Below are 18,317 nucleotides of genomic sequence, written 5' to 3'. Positions count from 1 at the left end.
CAACTTTTGTTACCTGAATTAAGACACGGATTCAGTGTGCACTTTTGTGTTTTAAAAAGTCTGTATTGCTCCATTCTCTCCAGAACACATCCAAATTGCATGGAGGGAGAATTCAAACACAAATCCAAAGGCTTGCACATCTCTAGGTCTCTTCCCTACATCCTGCATTGTTTTTCCAGTAACAAACAAACTGAACTCATTATCTCGTTCAGTGGAAATGAGAACAAAGACATTCTATAAAAACAAAAAGCCTCCATGTTTCCATGCATCTCTCTGTATGTACAATGACAATGTTCATACAGTATTATTTATTAAAAAAAAAAATAAAGCGCAAATGAGCATATACAAACAATTATTTGGGGCAAGAAGAATGCCTGCTTTATACTGGGAGAAGGAGGAGAACTGAGCAGAAACACAGTTAAAGCCTGCCCTTGAAAACCACTCTTGAACAAAGCAAGAACCATAATCACATTTCATGCATTTTTTCCCCTACTCTGCCATTTGCAATGCATGCAAATCTGTGTGGACCTGGACGTTTTATTCAAGCACAGAGGAACACCAGACTTCCCACTCTGCCTCACTGAAGTTCTGTCAGACCTGCTTTAGCTTCGGCGTCTCTGCTGCACGCCAGCAAAGAGCTAACCAAGTCTGCAGAAGTTTCTACTCTTCTGCCTGCTTTCCCAGAAGAACTGCCCATCTCCCTAAAAATTCCCCTGCTTTGCATGTCTCCCAGATGAGTGATCAGATGCACTGACAAAGTCACAATTTCCCAGTCACTTCCACATCCGTGCTCCATCCCCTACACATCTGCTCAGCATGCACAATCCTGCACAGAAAACACAACCAAGCTCCTCATAAGAGAAAGGGAACTTGCCTGCCCTTGCAATGAGGCCAACAGGTACTAATTTTGCAGCAGTGTTCAATCCTCTTTGGCCTGCCTCATATATAGGCTAATACTAATTTTTTAAGAGGATCAGTGCAGAAAATGCCTGGTGGATTATGTGTTCACTGCTGTACATGAACAGAGAGAAAAAGAAATAGGTGGAAGAGCAGGCAAAGACAAGAAACTGGGTACACTACTTCTAGATTACCAACAAACTTATTCTAAACCTGATACATGGGCTTCAATTAACTTTATTTATCCTCTTTAGAAAAGTTCCTTATCTGCTTACATCTATAGTCCAGGTTTTTATTATTTTTCCATCTGTTTTGTTTCCCTCTCAGGCCACAAAAACTGGCATGTAAGAACATTCTCTTGAAGTAAAGGCTGCAGTTCAGTGCTTTAAAACACTTACTTGTCAAAAATCTCAGACTTACAGAACTACAAACAACATGCATGCCGCTCGTTCAAAAAAAAGTCTTTTATTCTCCTCCACCCCATTATTTAAAAAAACAACAAACAAAAAACCACTAACTGTACAAAAAATAAGTTTTTCCTTATTTATTCATGCCGTTTTCAGAGATATGGAGCACAACACACTTCCTACTGCAAGCACTAAGCTTCCTCATAGTGAAGGCAGGCTGCAGCAGCACCCCTAGAAAGCTAAACAGCCCTTTGCATTCCTGCTATTTTAGAGGCAGATAAAAGACAGAACATAAAAGCTTTTTGGCCAGAATACAATTAATGCAAGACCTCATTAATCCAGTTCTGGATAGCAAGATCTGTAACTTCCCCATCATCCAAGATGATGGCCCAGATCAGTCTGAAATATGAGGTGCTACTCTTTGTAGCTGAAGAGCTGTGGTAGAAGAAAAAGTCATTTCTGTTCCTTTCACTAATTCATCCAAGACACAAAGCCCTCATATCACAAGGAAAACAATTAAAACACTTTCCACACCTAGCCTGCACAGCTACATCAACTCACAGGTGAGTTAACTCTCCAAACGGAAGCTGCAGCAGCACCAGCCTTTTGGCATTCACAAGCTCCTCGTGGTACAGAAACTCTACAGCCATTTCAATTTCCCAAAACTTGAGACACAAGTAACGTAAGTGGGACTTTCCTCATTCTTTTCAATGCATTTCTTCTACCTATCTACCTAGACACTCAACCAGAGGACTATGCAAAGCCAGATGAAGAAGGCCTTATAAAAGGCTGCTGTATCATCAGAGGAATGACTAGTTAGACAGAAGGAGGGCAAAAGCTTCAGAGAAAGAAGAATCAAATAAAAAGCCAAAAGCACTTCCCACCTCCTTGTTTATTATGCAACTTCCCAACTGGGCATACCTTTCTTCAGCTGACTAAACACGACATACAGAAGCTAAGTACAAGGCACAACAAAAACCAACCTCCCTAAAGTGTTTAATACTAACGTAATAATGAAAATCTGAATTCCCACTTTAAATTTCCAACACAGTAATTTATATACATGTGTGGGGAAAAAAAAAAAAAGAGGAACTTCTAATGGATAACTCAGAGAAGTTAAAGACCTGCTTTGCTTCTTTTTGTTGTCATCTTAAAATCTCCAACCTCATTGTCACGTGCCACCCAGAAAAAAATTAATGATTTTTTCTGAAACTAAAGCATTGTGAAAAATTCTCTCAGTCATGTCTATAGTCAATTAAACCTCAGTTTACTAAGTAGCACAGAAGATCAGCAACCACTCATGAAAAACACTTTCATGGTAATGTACCTTCAGAAACTACTTTTCAACTCATTTAAATCACAGAATATGAATCCAACAAGATCCAATATTTCAAAGCACTGAAGTCTTATAAGAAATGTTAGTCAACCTTGGCAATTATTTCAAGTTACCACTGCACAGCAAAAACTGGGATAAAAAACTTCCTCTGAACATTCAGCATAAATACTTTATTTTCTTATTATCTACAAAATCCGTACTGCAACAACTGTGGCTTGAGATTCCATTTTCCACGGAGAAAACCACAACTAAAGCAAAAAAACTGGCAGAGTTCCAAAATAGCATAACTATGACAGAAATGCTCCAAGATTTTATTTCCACTCATTTAGAGTCCCACTTTGGAAAGTCATCCTTAAAATCAGGGTATGTCAAAACTATCTACTGACTTATCCAACACCTTTTGCAAACCAGGTGGCATATGCAAGCATTACATCTAATGCTAGCAGGCCAGACCAGGAGCCAATTTTGACATGACTTCACTGTAAGAAAACATCTAAGACAATGTATTTAACAACAGAATGTTCATTCGACACACACCCCTCCAAGCCAGCTGGCAGAGAGGGTGAGAGTCCACCCAAGAGAGAGCACAGTGCAGTCTCCAACTCCAGCCAAGTGGCCCTGGGCAGATGACAGATCTTCTCCAGCTCCTCCCCAGTAAGAGGCTGCATGAAGCAGGTAACTCTCAAGCTCAGCTGCCCAGGAGAGAGGCCAACAAGGGAAGCATCAGAGAATCCAGAACAACTCCCCTCCTTGCAGGACCTCTAAGTGGTATAAAGATAAACATTTTGGCATGGTACTGCTGTACCCATGAGACCAGGTTAACAAAAGGTTATCAGGTTTATACAGGGACAGGAGGAGGAAAAGGGACTGAATATATATACCAGCAAAAAGATGGCAACACAGCATATTAAATGAAATCTGTGGGCACACCTCTACTTACAGTGTCCATAAAAACCTATGAATCAGTGTTCTAGTTTTGAAATAGATCCATTCACATCAAATGCTTCATTTGCTGTGGAAGTAGTGACCACCCTATAATAGCTTTCATTTAAAAAAAAAAAAAAAGAATTAAAAAGCTAGCTGTAGACCCATTTCAGTAGGTATGAACGCAAGCAGCTTTTGTCAGCAGATTCTGCAGCGATCCCTGACCATCACAAAGGGTACATAAAGTAATTGCTTCAGGGGAGGGGGGGTGGGATGGTGAAATACTTCCTCTCTCCAGGCCAAGAGATCCTAGTAAAGCCAGGCTTCATCTGTCGATCCAGCTCCACATTTACAAAGCTTTTTGTTTGTTTGTTTTTCTTTTAAGAAGATACACGTAGAAACACGTTCCTTTGCCACTCATTTGCTTCCAGTGGAGAAGTCACCTGTACCCCATCTCAGCTCCAGGAAAGAATTATGAGTGCCCACCCTATACACAGCCTGCTCATCCCAGGCGGCACACTGTGCCAACACTTCTCCCCGCACAGCAGGGACTGTTTCACCCCCCATGAGCTACTCGGTTCTCTCTCCTACAATGCCCCGTTCTAACTCAGTTTGTAAACGATACTCCCACTCCTGCACGGCCTCCACATTTGCCATCCGTGCAGTCAGCACGGCTTCCTTTAGGCGCACTTGCGTAACCGCCTGAGCTCGCACTCTTTCTAATAAAAGCAGTCATTAAACAGTCCTCTAACAAAACCTTCATACAGGTATCCAAAAGGGAGTATGAGATTAGTAGCTATTTCTGAGCCTGATGGGCATAAAGCAGGCAACAGCCTACCAATAATTAGAGCAGGAATTTTATTTTTTTTTTTTAAGAGGCTTTACAACTACACTGATTTCCAGAGGCTACTAGAAATACTTGGATGTCATAGACTTAAAAGTGATGTTTCACGTTTTTCAGCCGAAGTAACAACTCCCCGCAAGAGGTACACGCTAATAAAGACATGAATGAAGACAGGAGAAGGCTTCAGCATTAAATGAAAGAGCAGACTTGAAAAAGCCCTTCAACCTGCAGATCCATCAGGTCCCCTCCCACGTCAAGGCAGGAGCAAGCTCCTGCTCCCCTCCCTGCTAAAGGCAGTCACGTCACTGAAAGGAGCTGCAACAATGAAGTTACCACGGCTGCATTCATCCACTCAATCCTTCTCCCTTCCAATGCCGACGATGCGTAGTTTTGTATACGCGGAAAACATCATCCAACAGCCCACACCTCCGGGAGCCGGCGAGGACACCCCTCAGAAATAGATCAAGGGCAAATGGGGACAGGAAACTCTCACTTCACCCGTACCTTGCAAACTGGGCACCTCCGCGGAGACCTGATTTAAACTCTCCTGACAGCTGAAAAATAAAACAGCACACAACAGCTCTTCAGAACGCAGGCAGCCGGCTCCCCGGCAGCGAGCGCCCAGCGCGGCGTCCTGCTCTCCGCCGAGAAGAGGCGCGGCGGCGCTTCCCCGGCGCGGACAGCGGCCTCCCCGGAGCGCCCGGACGCGCTCCCGGCAACCTGGGCTGCCGGCACTTGGAAACCGACCGCTCTCCCAGCCCCGCGAACGCGCCTCGCCTCCGCCCGCACCGCCCCAGCGCGCCCCCGGCCCCGCGGCAGGTGCGGCGGGCGGGGGCAGCGGGCCCGGGGCCGCCCCGGGCACGCACCTGGCCGAGCCGCGGCGGGCGGTCGCTGGCGCCGGAGCCAGCGGGACTCGGGGGAGGTGGGAGGAAAACCAGATTTATAAACCTGGCAGCCCTCGCTCATTTGCTGCCGCGGGAGGCTCCTCCTCTCCGCCTCGCCGCGGCCGCGCCGCGGGTGGGGGCTGCCAGCGCCCGGCGCCCCCCGCCCGCGCCCCGCCGCGGCCCCCGGCCGAGCTCCGCAGGTGCGGCGGCACCGCCCGCCCGGGCCCCCCAGCCCCGCACCGACCTGGGAGAAGGGCGCAGCACGGCGGGCACGGCCAGACGCTGCCCCAGCGCCCACCGCTCTGGCGCCGCCGCCGCCCGCCCGCTCCCTCCGCCCGCCCCCCGCCGCCGTCTCCTCCCCCGGGCCCGCGCTCGGCCCGCCCCGGGCGCTCCTACCTGCGGGGGGCTGCGGCGCTGCCCTCGCACGGCCCCCGCCCGCCTCGGCGCCTTCCCCGCGGCTGGGGCCGGGCCGGCGCAGCCCCCTCCTCCCCGCGCCGGAGGGGCAGGGCGGCGGCGGCGGCGGGAGGAGGAGCAGCGGGAGCGGAGCGGGAGGAGTTGGTGCCCGCGTGTAACAAGTTTGGGTTGCCCCGCAGTATGGCGGCCGAGCGGCGCGGGGGGCGGGCCCGGCCCTCGCTGCCGGGGGTCCGGCCGGGGGGCTGCACCGCCCTCTCCTCAGTGCTGCCCTGCCCTGCCCTGCCCTGCCCTGCCCTGCCCTGCCCGCGCCCGTTAACGGCGGCGGCCCCGCGGGCCGGCCCGGGGTCAGCGGCGCGCTCTGGCATCGCCCCGCACGGCGCCTCCCGGGGCTGCGGGGCTCGGGAGCCGCCGGGGCTCGGGAGCCGCCGGGGCTCGGGAGCCGCCGGGGCTCGGGAGCCGCCGGGGCTCGGGAGCCGCCGGGGCTCGGGAGCCGCCGGGGCTCGGGAGCCGCCGGGGCTCGGGAGCCGCCGGGGCTCGGGAGCCGCCGGGGCTCGGGAGCCGCCGGGGCTCGGGAGCCGCCGGGGCTCGGGAGCCGCCGCGCCTCCTCGCACCCGGTGACACTTGTCGCATTCCCCTGCTCCTCTCGGAGGAGCGTTCCCTTCCCCGTCTCGTCTCGGGCAGGATGGATCCGCTCGCCCGCAGACCACAGAGCAAACCGCACCTGGGATGCAGCCTCTCGGCGCCGTGGGAGTGCGAATAGCTCGCACCGAAAGCAGGCGGTGCTGGAATTATTGCACCTTAAAGACAGGCTCGCCTAGGTGCCTGCTCGGCGGTGTTAAAGGGGCAAAGAAAATAGATCAGTGTCTGCACAGGTCTCACCCGGGATCCTTCTGTTGAGTCACGGATGAGTTATTGATTACCATCGTGTCCGTGCACGCCTGGTGTGACTGTTGTGATGAATGACATGAACCAACACATGGGTGACTGGGCTTTTCTTTTTATTACTGTGGAACAGGTGATACCCAGTGTCATAGGATTGATATAGCTTGGTTAGCAGGAGTCATTTAAGCAAGACTGAACAAAATATTGTTTGTTTATTGGCATTTGCTTCACTGGCTGACCTTTTAATGCCAGCATTACGCAGTGTGTCTGTAGTGTTACAATAACATGACAGTCAATTTCTAATATCCATAATTCACATTAGCTGGAGATAAGAAATACTGTCAAGAAGAAATTACTGAGGAAATGGAGCCTTTTAAGGACATGGAGTCATAGTGATAACGCCACATGAGGAAAGTTTAGATGCAAGGCAAGACCTGGCAACTTTGATATTTCAGGGTCTTTGAAACAGTAGGGTTTGAAGGAGGGTATTAGCAGAGCCAGTGAACTGTTTATTGTGTAGAAAACATTAGGGAATCCCCTTCACTTCATAACATTTTCAAAATGGTCATTTGACTTAGGCTAGCTTAACACTGGGCCACAGGTGTCCATTGCAGTGTTAACATCAAATACATTCATTTGCCATCAAAACATTGGATATGAAGCATGGAGAAAAAAGTAGTCATACCCAGCTCTGGGAGGCAATAGCAACGGGGAGCAGGAGGGGCTGAGGGCCAGGGCCTGCCAGGAAGGGGGACAACCACTTCTGATGATTTGCCTGGGTCTTAACAGGAGAGCATAATAAAGGATCAAATGTTGAACCCATGCCAAAAAATCCATAGTGCAAATACGGTGGCAGCATAAAAAAATCCTTATCATATTTTATTTGTGCAACTGCTGTAATTTATACCATCAGAAGAATCAGCTCAATCTCCTTTGGGACTGGCTGCTGACATTAATATAGAATCATAGAATCAGCTGGGTTGGAAAAGACCTCTGAGATCATCAAGTCCAACCCTTGATCCAACCCCACTGTGGTTCCCAGACCATGGCACTGATGCCACATCCAGTCTCATCTTAAACACCTCCAGGGATGGAGAATCCACCACTTCCCTGGGCAGCCCATTCCAATGGCTGAGCACCCTCTCTGGAAAGAAATTCTTCCTAATATCCAAACTAAACCTCCCCTGGCACAGCTTAAGACCCAGCCCTCTTGTCCTACTGCTGGTTCCTGGGAAAAGAGACCAACCCCTCCCTGGCTCCCCCCTCCTGTCAGGGAGTTGCAGAGAGTGAGGAGGTCTCCCCTGAGCCTCCTCTTCTCCAGGCTGAACAGCCCCAGCTCCCTCAGCCTCTCCTCACAGCACTTGTGCTCCAGTCCCTTCCCCAGCCTCGTTGCTCTCCTCTGGACCTGCTCCAGCCCCTCCATGTCCTTCCTGAGCTGAGGGCCCAGAACTGGACACAGCACTCCAGGGGTGGCCTCACCAGCGCTGAGTCCAGGGCAAGAATCACTTCCTTGGACCTGTTGGCCACCCTGTTCCTGAGCCAGGCCAGGATCCATTGGCCTTCTTGTCCCCCTGGGCACACTCTGGCTCCTGTTCAGCTCCCTGTCCATCCCCACTCCCAGCTCCCTTCCTGCCTGGCTGCTCTCCAGCCACTCTGTCCCAGCCCGTGGGGCTGCCGGGGGTTGTTGTGGCCAAAGGGCAGGACCCGGCCCTTGGCCTGGTTGAACCTCATCCCCTTGGAATCAGCCCAACTCTCCAGCCTGTCCAGGTCCCTCTGCAGAGCCCTCCTGCCTTCCAGCTGATCCACACTCCCCCCCAGCTTGGTGTCATCTGCAAATTTGCTGATGATGGACTCAATCCCCTCATCAGTAAAGACATTAAACAGGACTGGGCCCAACACTGATCCCTGGGGACACCACTGGTGCCCGGATCCCAACTGGATGCAGCTCCATCCCCACCACTCTCTGGGCCCAGCCCTCCAGCCAGTTCCTAACCCAGCACAGAGTGTTCCTGTCCAAGCCTGGCTGCAGCTTTTCCAGGAGAATGCTGTGGGAGATGGTGCCAAAGGCTTTGCTGAAGTCCAGACAGACACATCCACAGCCTTCCCCTCACCCACCAGGCGGGTCACCTGGTCATAAAAGGAGATCAGGTTGGTCAGACAGGACCTGCCCCTCCTAAACCCGTGCTGGCTGGGTCTGATCCCTTGTCCATCCTGCAGGTGCTGTGTGATTGCACTGAGGATGATCTGCTCCAGAACCTTGCCAGGCACTGAGGTCAGGCTGACAGGCCTGGAGTTTCCCGGATCGTCCTTGCAGCCCTTTTTGTGGATGGGTGTGACATTCACCACCTTCCAATCATCTGGGACCTCCCCAGTGAGCCAGGGCTGTTGGTAGATGATGGAGAGAGGCTTGGAGAGCTCTTCCACCAGCTCCCTCATCACCCTGGGGTGGATCCCGTCTGGTCCCATAGACTTGTGAGGATCCAACTATCCTAACTATCCTAACTATATTCCTAAACTCTTCATGAGTAGCCAGCCCTCTTTTCCATAGTCAGTAAGCTCTCTTTTTTTCCCCTAATTTCCTTTAAAATCTCAGGCTGGCCGTCTTCCTTGCCGGCTCACCTTTCAGCAGACTGGGACAGCCTGCTCTGGTGCATTCAATACTTGATTCTTGAAGCATGTCCATCCCTCCTGGACCCTTTTGTTTTCCAGGGCTGTTTCCTGAGGTACTCTCTGAACCTGTCTTCTAAATAGGCCGAAATCTGCCCTCTGGAAGTCCAGGGTAGAAGTTTTATTGATGGCCCTCTTTGAGTCCCTGAGTATTGAAAATTCTCTAATTTCATGGTCACTGTGCCCCAGACGGCCTCCGACCACGACATGTCCCACCAGCCCCTCTCTGTTTGTGAACAGCAGGTCTAGCAGGGCCCCATCCCTGGTAGGGATCTTACCAGCTCACCTACCAGCTCACCTACCAGCTGGAGCAGGAAATTATCCTCTATACACTCCAGGAATCTCCTAGACTGCCTCTAATCCGCTGTGTGGAGTTCCCAGCAGACATCCAGCGGGTTAAAGTCACCCACAAGAACAAGGGCTGGCGATTTTGAGACATCTGCCAGCTGCTTGTAGAATAACTCATCCCCCTCATTATCCTGGTTAGGTGGTCTGTAACAGACTCCCACCAGGATATCAGCCTTGTTGGCCTTCCCCCCCCGGTTCTGATCCACAGGCACTCAACTTTATCTTCAGTGACTTTGAGTTCTACAGAGTCAAGAGACTCTCTAACATATAGGGCCACCCCTCCACCTCTCCTACCCTGCCTGTCCCTTCTGAAGAGCCTGTAGCCACCCATGGTAGCACTCCAGTCGTGCGAGTCATCCCACCACGTTTCCGTGACAGCCACTACATCACAGCTTTCCTGCTGCACGATGGCTTCCAGCTCCTCTTGTTTGTTACCCATGCTGTGTGCATTGGTGTACATGCACTTCAGCTGGGCTGCTGATTTCACCCTTAACTCGGGATCATCTCTGGAGAGCCCGGTTTCAGCCCCTTCCCCCTTCAAAGCTAGTTTAAAGCCCTCCTGATCAGCCCTGACAACTTATGGGCTAGAGTCCTTTTGCCCTTGCTAGATATATGAAGCCCATCTGACTCTAGCAGGCTAGATACCATGGAATTAGCCCCATGGTCGAAAAAAACCAAAATTCTGCCAGTGGTACCAATCCTTTAGCCACCTATATGCTAGCAAAACCCTCCTGGACAGGACTTTAAGCCTCTCCTGAGAGATACAGCTATGAAATTATATTCCAAAGGAAGAAACAAAGATGGCTTTTTAATCTCTTTCACATTTTATGAAGTCTAGGCTAGGGTGGTTCTTAGAACCAAGTAGGAAAATCACAGGGATTTTGTCAGGTTTTCCCCAGGGAGCCTGCAGTCTGCACAAGGTTCCAAAAACCCAGAGCAGCACAAAGGAACTGGAGCAATGGCTAGCACCAAGACAAAATTTCCATTGCTTCTTCTGTCTGTATCCCGGTTAGATTTCATGACCTTTAAGAATTCTATTGTTCATTTGTATAATGTAGTTTTCAGTCTCCATTCTCAGTAAAACCTGCAGAGTCTTGCAGACTGAAAGGCCAGAGGTAAAACAAGGAATTGATATTTGGACCTTGTCAAATACCAGATTCTTAATCACATTCAGGATGTCCTTTCAAGTCAAACCTGTTACTAAATGGAACTCGTTGAGAAAAAGGAAACACTATAACAATAACAACAGTGCTGGGTACATACAGCCAGTAGCATAAATTGCACCACTGAAGATTCCTATCTCTTCCAGTTATGAGTAGTGTCTTTCACAGGACTTAAAAAACAAATGGCCTCCAAGGCATGATGTACACAAATCTGGGAGGCTTCCAAAGGTCTGTGACATTGTTCTGGATTGTATGTGAACTAGTGGTGTAGGGCTAAAGACACTTGTCCTTGCAGTAATTACAACTGATTTTGTGTTCCTGAAAAAAGATTGTCGGTTTTCAAATACTGCATGCTGCGGCAGTGAGATCACATAATGAACAATTATTAATACATGTCCACGGCAATTCCATAATGAGTATTCCAAGAGCATGCAGGAAACATGCTTTTAAAAACCTCTACTATAAGCATAATAAAGTCTAATCTTCAAAAGGACAGATAATGCATTCTGTGAAGTAATAATATGTAAAGACTGCCTCAGTCATAATATACCTAATTCAGACAGCATGTTGAGGGTTGAATATACACGTGGGTATTTTAAGTCTAGGCAAGCTGTATCAAATCTGTGCCAGGAAGAAAAAAAAAAAAAAACAAACAAAGAATTAAGCAAGAAAAAGGTTAAAGAAAGCTGTAACAACTGAGTCTGCTCTTAAACCTGAAGTCCTTAATTAAACTCAGGAAGAAATAAGCTGAGGGGTAGAAGATACCACAGGAGAGCAGGGGATGAGAGACCAAAACTGGCTGGGAAGTCAGATCTGAGGCTGAGGGCAGATCAGTCCAAGAGTGAGTGAGGGAACAGGTGGTAGGTTTTCAGTAAGTCAGTGAAAAGGGCAGTCAACGTGCCTGAAGGTTTGCAAGCCAATATATAATGCGGTGAATAGGTCAGTAGCAGAGCTCGTGAGAGGATGAATGGATGTGAGGATAAAAGAATAAATAGTTGGGTTGAATGAGTGCGACAACAATTCTGAACAAAGTCAAGGTTTCAAAGCTGAACTCTTATATTGCTGCGATGGCAGGACTTTTCAGATCAGTCGTGGCTGACGTCAGCCAACGCTAGAGGAAAACAACACATCCCTGAAAGGAAAATCATTTTCACTGACAACCTTGGGAAAATAGCATGATAAAAATGCAGATTTTAAGTGCATTGTACAGTCATGACAACAAAAACAGGTTTGGAAATCTAAATACAGAAAAATAAAAGCACTGTCCAGTAAATTAATGTTGATTAACATTATTAAGCTACTAGAAAGGACGTAGACCTAAAATTATTTGCAGAGTAGGAAGATGCCATTAACTTTTTCCTAGCAAGGAACCTGATACACAACATCTCAAAGGGATTTGTGCAAGATTATACAGTAAGTCAGTGGCAGAACCACAGACAGATAAAGACTTGACCTTTTACTTTTGTATCTTCCCCATCAGGCAGAGAAAATGCATTGCCTTCACTTTTGTAATTACAGAGGCAATGAAACTAAATTATAATAGTCAAGGGGTGTTATCTCCTAAGCTTGGGGTTTTGGGGTTTTTTTGGGACTGAACGCTTCCTATATCATTACGGATAAACGTAGCAATTATGTAGAGGATACACTCTGAGATTTTAAAACTGTTCCTTTGCTTACTATGTGTCTGTTTGTGTGTCTAAGACAGAAGAAGATGGAGCTAAGTCAGTGCTGCACAGACATCTGCATTCAGATGATGTAGTGCAGAGGAAGTGTGTGGCTGGATGACGTGGCACAAGAAGGTCTTTTTCTCCACTTTTGGTGGATCTAGTGGCTAAGAATGCTGAAAAGGTCACAAAGAGTGTTGTCCTTTTACTTCCTCATCTGGGAACTACACTGCAGGTTATTTTCTCACCCATGGCGTTGTCTGTAGTCCAGTCTGTTAAATCTCACTGCAAAGCCTGTTAAAAAGTTTGCTAAAGGGATAAGGGACACACGGTGAATTTAGGGAAGGATGGCAAAAGTGGTAGGGATTCCCCTCATTTTGGTGCTGTATAAGCATTTGTATTTTAAAATGAGATATCACTAAATTAATTATTAAGTTAATTTTATTATTTAAAACCCAAATATTTTGTGTTAATAGTTTTCACTTATCGGTGTCCGAACACGCAGCCTGTAATTCTTAACATAGCAGCTAAGTTATGTGCATAGGTACAAAATTATGAAACTAACCACTCAGTTGGTCTTTTCGTAGGAAGCTGGCATGGAAAGACTCAGGATCAACAGTCAATGAATAATAAATGAATGATAAAAGACACTTTATCCACTCTACATGGTGGAAGAAGTGCATCGGCCAGTGAAGGAGGCACGACATGTTTATTAATGAGAAAAATAATAAAAAAGGTGTCAGCGGTGCCTGCCTCAAGGGACAAGGTCAATGAGGCAGCATCAATAATGCAGTACATTAAGAATATAGTGATGAAAAAGTAAAACTCAATATATCATTTTTCATCTTTTTTTGAAAATGCAATTCCATTTCCAAAAAGATCAAATTCATGAAATTTTTTAATGGAGTCATCACCAGTGACAGGAATTATTTCTGATTACGTGTTTTTCTCATCTATAATATCAATCTCAAGCTGTTGATGTGGGGTAACTGTGCTACTCATGAATAAATATGAAACCAGAGAGGTAACAAAGGTGTGCTGTTGTTAACACAAGAAAAGCAAATGTAGGGTTTGACAGTAACGAATTGAGACATTTATAAACTTTATATTAAGCTTGCAGTTTTCCTCTATTAACCCTACATTTTTATTGCCTGCCCTATTACAATACTTTATGGCATTTTCATATTTTTCATGCTTGTTTTTATGGACTAATGACTTCATATCACACTTCACAAATACAAGTTAAGGAATGGAATTATAAGGGATTTTCCTGGTTGTAAAAGGTAGCAACCACAAACTTCACTCCTTTAGGTAGTGAGCAAAGAGTTTGCCTTTCTATCATTCAGCATATTGTTTTAATCCAATTTATTTCCATACACACCAGTTTACCTGGAGAGAATCACAAGACTGGTGGGATTCTTTGGCTTGTACCAATGCCTGTAACTTCTGCTGGATTACCCAGGTAAAACCTATAGACTCCAAGTTTGGACTTTGATAAGAAAATAATCTTAATGTTAAAACATGTGTCTCATAGATGTCCTGTTCCTGTGTTGGTCATGTCTCTCAAGTAGTGCACAAGGCGGTTGGTTCCTGTCAACCCTCACATAACCATGAGCCTGCAAAAGGAGAAGTCAGCAATGGAATGCTGTGAATAAAAAGTGAAAGCAGACTCCTTTCTTCTCCTTGTATACTCTTTTTTTTGTTGTTTTTTTGTTTGTTTGGTTTGGGGGTTTGGTTGTTGTTTGTTTGTTTGTTTGTTGTTTTTTTGGTTTGGGTTGTTTTTTTCTGCTGGCATCTTTGTCCTTCTCACTCACAAAGAATCCAAAAACCTGATGTAACTTTCTTCTTGAACTAAGGTACCAAGTTAATCTAATAGCCACCCCTTTGGCTGAAGCCAAACCAGGTCGTAATTTCCCAATGTGATGTCACAGGGACATTCCTTTCCTGCCCTGCAGTAAGGTTTGCCTTTCCACTGGTTGCTCCTCCTGTTAGGTTTCTGTTACTTCATATGGAGAACAAAAGCAAAGGATCCTATTGCCTCATTATTGTAAATTAAATAAAAGGATGTAGAGTACAGGAAAGGATGGGTTTTTCTAAGCTGATGTGAGCAATTTGCAACTATCAAGACCCTCTTGGGAACACAATGCTCTGTTCCAGAGAATAAGAGAGTGAAAAATAAAACATAGGATGGAAGGGACCAGGGATAGCCTTCGACAAGAGGCTCGCAAAGACAGAAAAGATCATTTTAGGTGTGCAGAAATTGGGAAAATTTTATAGTTTTTCTAAGACTTGTGTAACAGTCTAAGTGAGTAGAGGTGCACAAAATGAAAATTCACATCTTTATCTTGCTGTGCCCCCAGAAAGGGAACAAATGCAAAGACATTATGCATTTAATGTGTGTTGAGTGGTTTGGCTGTTGGGCTATTTTATCTGTTTAAAACATTAGAAGTTCTTTATTCTTGTTTCTGCGGAACTGCCGGACAATACAGAGAAATAAAAAAAAAGAAGTCTTGGAAGAAGAGGAAGCAAAAGTTTTATCGTAGAGCAAGTTGGGATTTTTTTTTTTTTTAATATAATCCCAAAAGTTCTCCATTGCTTATCATAAAAACAATTTACAAGGAAAGAGTTTCGGTTACCATGATTAAATACTGATTTTGTTCTTAAAATTATGGAGTTAGTCAAAATTTTTATAAATTAGCCAAAAACTGGGCCGTGGTAAGTAATATACCTGTGCTGAGGCTGGTGAGACTGTTAATTAAACCCTGTTAGCTCTGATTTTGGTTCTGTGTTTTCTTATATGGCATTTAAGTGATTTGTTACCCAAACAGCTGCCACTGTTCTTTGCTTTGGCTGCAGGAATCAAAATAGAGAATGAAATGTCAACCTTCAGTAAGAAATATCCAAGATAAAGTAAAAAAAAAAAAAAAAAAAGGTAGAGAATAAAAGATCAGCGAGAAAACATTAGAAAAATGTAATGACTCAGCTGAGCCTGTTATTTATGTGTTTTGCACATTTAGAATGTTTTTGCACTGGGATAAAGGGAAAGATAAGAAATATTCTGTAATTAGAAGCAATAAGGAAAATTCACTCCCAGGCTTCCTAGAGTTTTGAAGTTGCTTTCAAGGCCTGTTGTTTCTGGTTATTATATCTGTCTTCAGTGTTAGGGCAGGCCTGGAGTTTCCAGCTTCTGGGATTCATTGTGTGATATGCCTAGGGGCAGACATTTTAAAGCGATGCATTTGAGAGTCACTGGCAGTCTGCTCCCGCTGTGTATTCAGTCTGTGTCTATTGTGTGCACTCCTTTATTGGAAAAAAGTACATGATCCTTCAACAAAGGGTAAGAAAATGGTATTTATTGCTTTCGGTGCCCACTTTTTCTCTGACCTTGCAGCTGAACAAATAGCTCAGTCAAAGACAGTTGAATTGATTTTAGGGATCGGTATCATATCAGTCCCTTCCATTCACTGCCCGCACTTCATACAGATCCTGCTGCCTTCTTTCCACGTGAAATCCCATTGTTTTGAGGCTCAGGCACGCACAGCACCAGGCTCCCTGGCTGCTGCTCCCTTACCTGGTGCAGAGCCCAACCTCATTTGTTTGTCTGCGAGTCAGTCACTTGGAAATCATTTCATGCATAGCAGCCGAGGAGGTCTGGCAGTACGGAATTATTAGATAGTATGTAACATTGAAAAAGCAAACAGCACCAAAAGAACCACTCATGAGTCTCTGTGTGAAGCAAAGAAAAAAAGTAAGCCAGGCCCAGATCCAAACATGTGAAGTTGCCTGCTATTTTTGCAGGAGTAACAGATACTTTCACAAACGCTAAGTGATAGATCTTCCAGAGACTAAATACACATCCAAAAAGCAGGCTCGGATTGCCCATCTGTGCAGCAAATTACCAGTGGTAGGAGCTCAGGAAAAGGGTTCCTGTGGTACAGCAGGCCAAGCTGAGAAGCCACATTATCTCCAGCCTCAGTGCAGTGGACTAGTGGCACAATATGCATTTGTACCGTGCATCCTTAAAGTTTCATGCAGCATAATTATTTAACACATTTAAAAATGAGATAACCAACTGCTGTTCTGAGGGATTTTAAGCCTATTAATGCCATGTCCAAGTTGTGAGGCATCGTTGTCTCCTGTCCTTGTGTAACCTTGACAATTACTTGGTTTTCAATTAAATGGAGAAGGTGAATAGCATAATTTACACAAGGCTGGGCCTTGTAGTGGGGTTTTCTCACCTCTTTGGAAGTGAAAGATCTTCCCCTTCATGATCTTCAAACCTTAGTCTGGCCAACAATTTCTGTAGGGTGGTCTCATCTGTTAGCAGCTCTCTGATCATCAACCAAATGTGATCAGGGGATGGAGCAAGACAACCTGCCCCTGCCATGCTGAGTCTTGTGGGTACGGGGGGGACCCATCTGCCCCTCGGTGTCATCACCCCTCTCCCCTTTTCCCACGCTTTTAGAGTGTCACAGCCCCTCTGCCCTTTTCCCAGCTGTGCTGCCAGCTCACCTCAGCACCAGAGCAAGTTGAGCAAAATCCTGACCTGACACTGAGGAGCAAAGTTTCAGTGCAGATTGCTTCATCTCTGGCAAAAATTACAGATGTGGAGGACAACATGTTCCTCCTGGGTGACACCTCCCTTCTCAGCAGGATTTGTGAAAATCCCTGCAAGGGCAGCCTTCTTCACACAGCTCTCACGCAGAAGGAAATGACATGAGAGAATGCCATTATTTAGAATGTCCACAGGTTTTTTCCTTAATTTTTCCAGTTCCTCTTCTGTGGTATTCTGGGCATTACTGGTAATTCCTGGCCATTTTGCCAGCCACTTTATGGCAACCAGGTACAACAGGCACTTCAGCAAGGATTGGTCTTCTAAGGGCTAGCTAGAATTATGTTTAGGGAAAAAGAGAAATAGAAATTTAAAAACATGTATTAGAATCCTGATAAATCAGAAAAGTATTTTCGTCCACATAATGAACACTCCTTTTGATGTTTCAGACTAAGGAAATTAGATAAATCACACAAGAAGTTTTTCCTGTGTTCTGCAGTGAGCCTGGCTGACTGGCCTACAGCAAGCAGTTTGTGAAGACTTTAAGGTAGTTTTGGAGGGCTTATTAGTGATAATTTGAAACTGACTGACGTCAGGTATATTCCTTGATTTAGAAAAAAAGTTAACACATTGCTGTCACTAATGTATGGAGTAGTAGATTGGCAAGGGGGCCAAAAGAGCCTGTCTACAACTCCTGTCCCCTGACAGCCCTTGTGCAGTATATGGGCCTCTACACTCCCACCTTCCTCCTGTCCTCAGACATCCATTTGACCTTTATGGGGACAGATTTCCCAAATGACCAAATGCAATACAGATACCCAGTCAATAGGCATGTTTGTTGTGCTTGTTTCATAATCTGAATGGAGGTAGGACATGCTCTCAGATTCACAAAACACCTAAATGTATCCACCAACCAGAACTAATTCACAGTATGAATTAATTAACGAGAAGTAAAAGCTCAAAAAGGGGAAAACCAATGATTCTTCACCCTTTATTGTATATCGCTCTTCCCTGTTCTAAGAACAGCTCAAAAGGAGTTGCAGGAACTGTGATTTGCATTGCTAGGTCTTGTTTATACATGTTGTTAAACCACACTCCATGCTGGTTTAGTTACACCCAGTACCAGCACCCATGATAAATGCAGGATTTTATGAGGCAGTTTAGGAAGCCTAGAGCCTTATGTACTAGGGCTTGTGCCACAGATAACAGAACAGCTCGTATCACAGGGAGCTGGGCACTTCCCTCCTTCTGTTTGTAGGATTTAAGGATTAAAGATGACTGAACATTCAGTCTCACCTTGCGTATCACAGAGCTCAGTGAATTTCAGCCAGGGTT

The 18,317-nt window shown here is 46.1% G+C and overlaps 1 protein-coding gene across 14 annotated transcripts in view; it reads right to left on the bottom strand.

Annotated features, from left to right (window-relative positions):
• Positions 1-5,821, bottom strand: part of SEMA4D (semaphorin 4D) — a 95,231-nt gene extending 89,410 nt beyond the window's left edge. For 11 of the 14 annotated variants that reach the window (XM_064642802.1, XM_064642803.1, XM_064642807.1 and 8 more), the window contains exons 1-2: positions 5,689-5,821; positions 4,913-4,962 (exon numbers count right to left, since the gene is read on the bottom strand). The gene's annotated coding sequence lies outside the window, so the exon portion shown is untranslated. Of the gene's footprint in view, positions 1-4,912; positions 4,963-5,274; positions 5,307-5,536; positions 5,583-5,688 lie in introns of those variants that run through there. The other 3 variants (XM_064642795.1, XM_064642794.1, XM_064642799.1) reach the window with 3 other exon arrangements.
• Between the last annotated feature and the right edge of the window lie 12,496 nt (positions 5,822-18,317).

This window comes from Pseudopipra pipra, chromosome Z, assembly GCF_036250125.1.
Source record: "Pseudopipra pipra isolate bDixPip1 chromosome Z, bDixPip1.hap1, whole genome shotgun sequence".
In the NCBI taxonomy this organism is placed as follows: Eukaryota; Metazoa; Chordata; class Aves; order Passeriformes; family Pipridae; genus Pseudopipra; species Pseudopipra pipra.
This window is presented reverse-complemented; position numbering and strand designations above follow the sequence as displayed.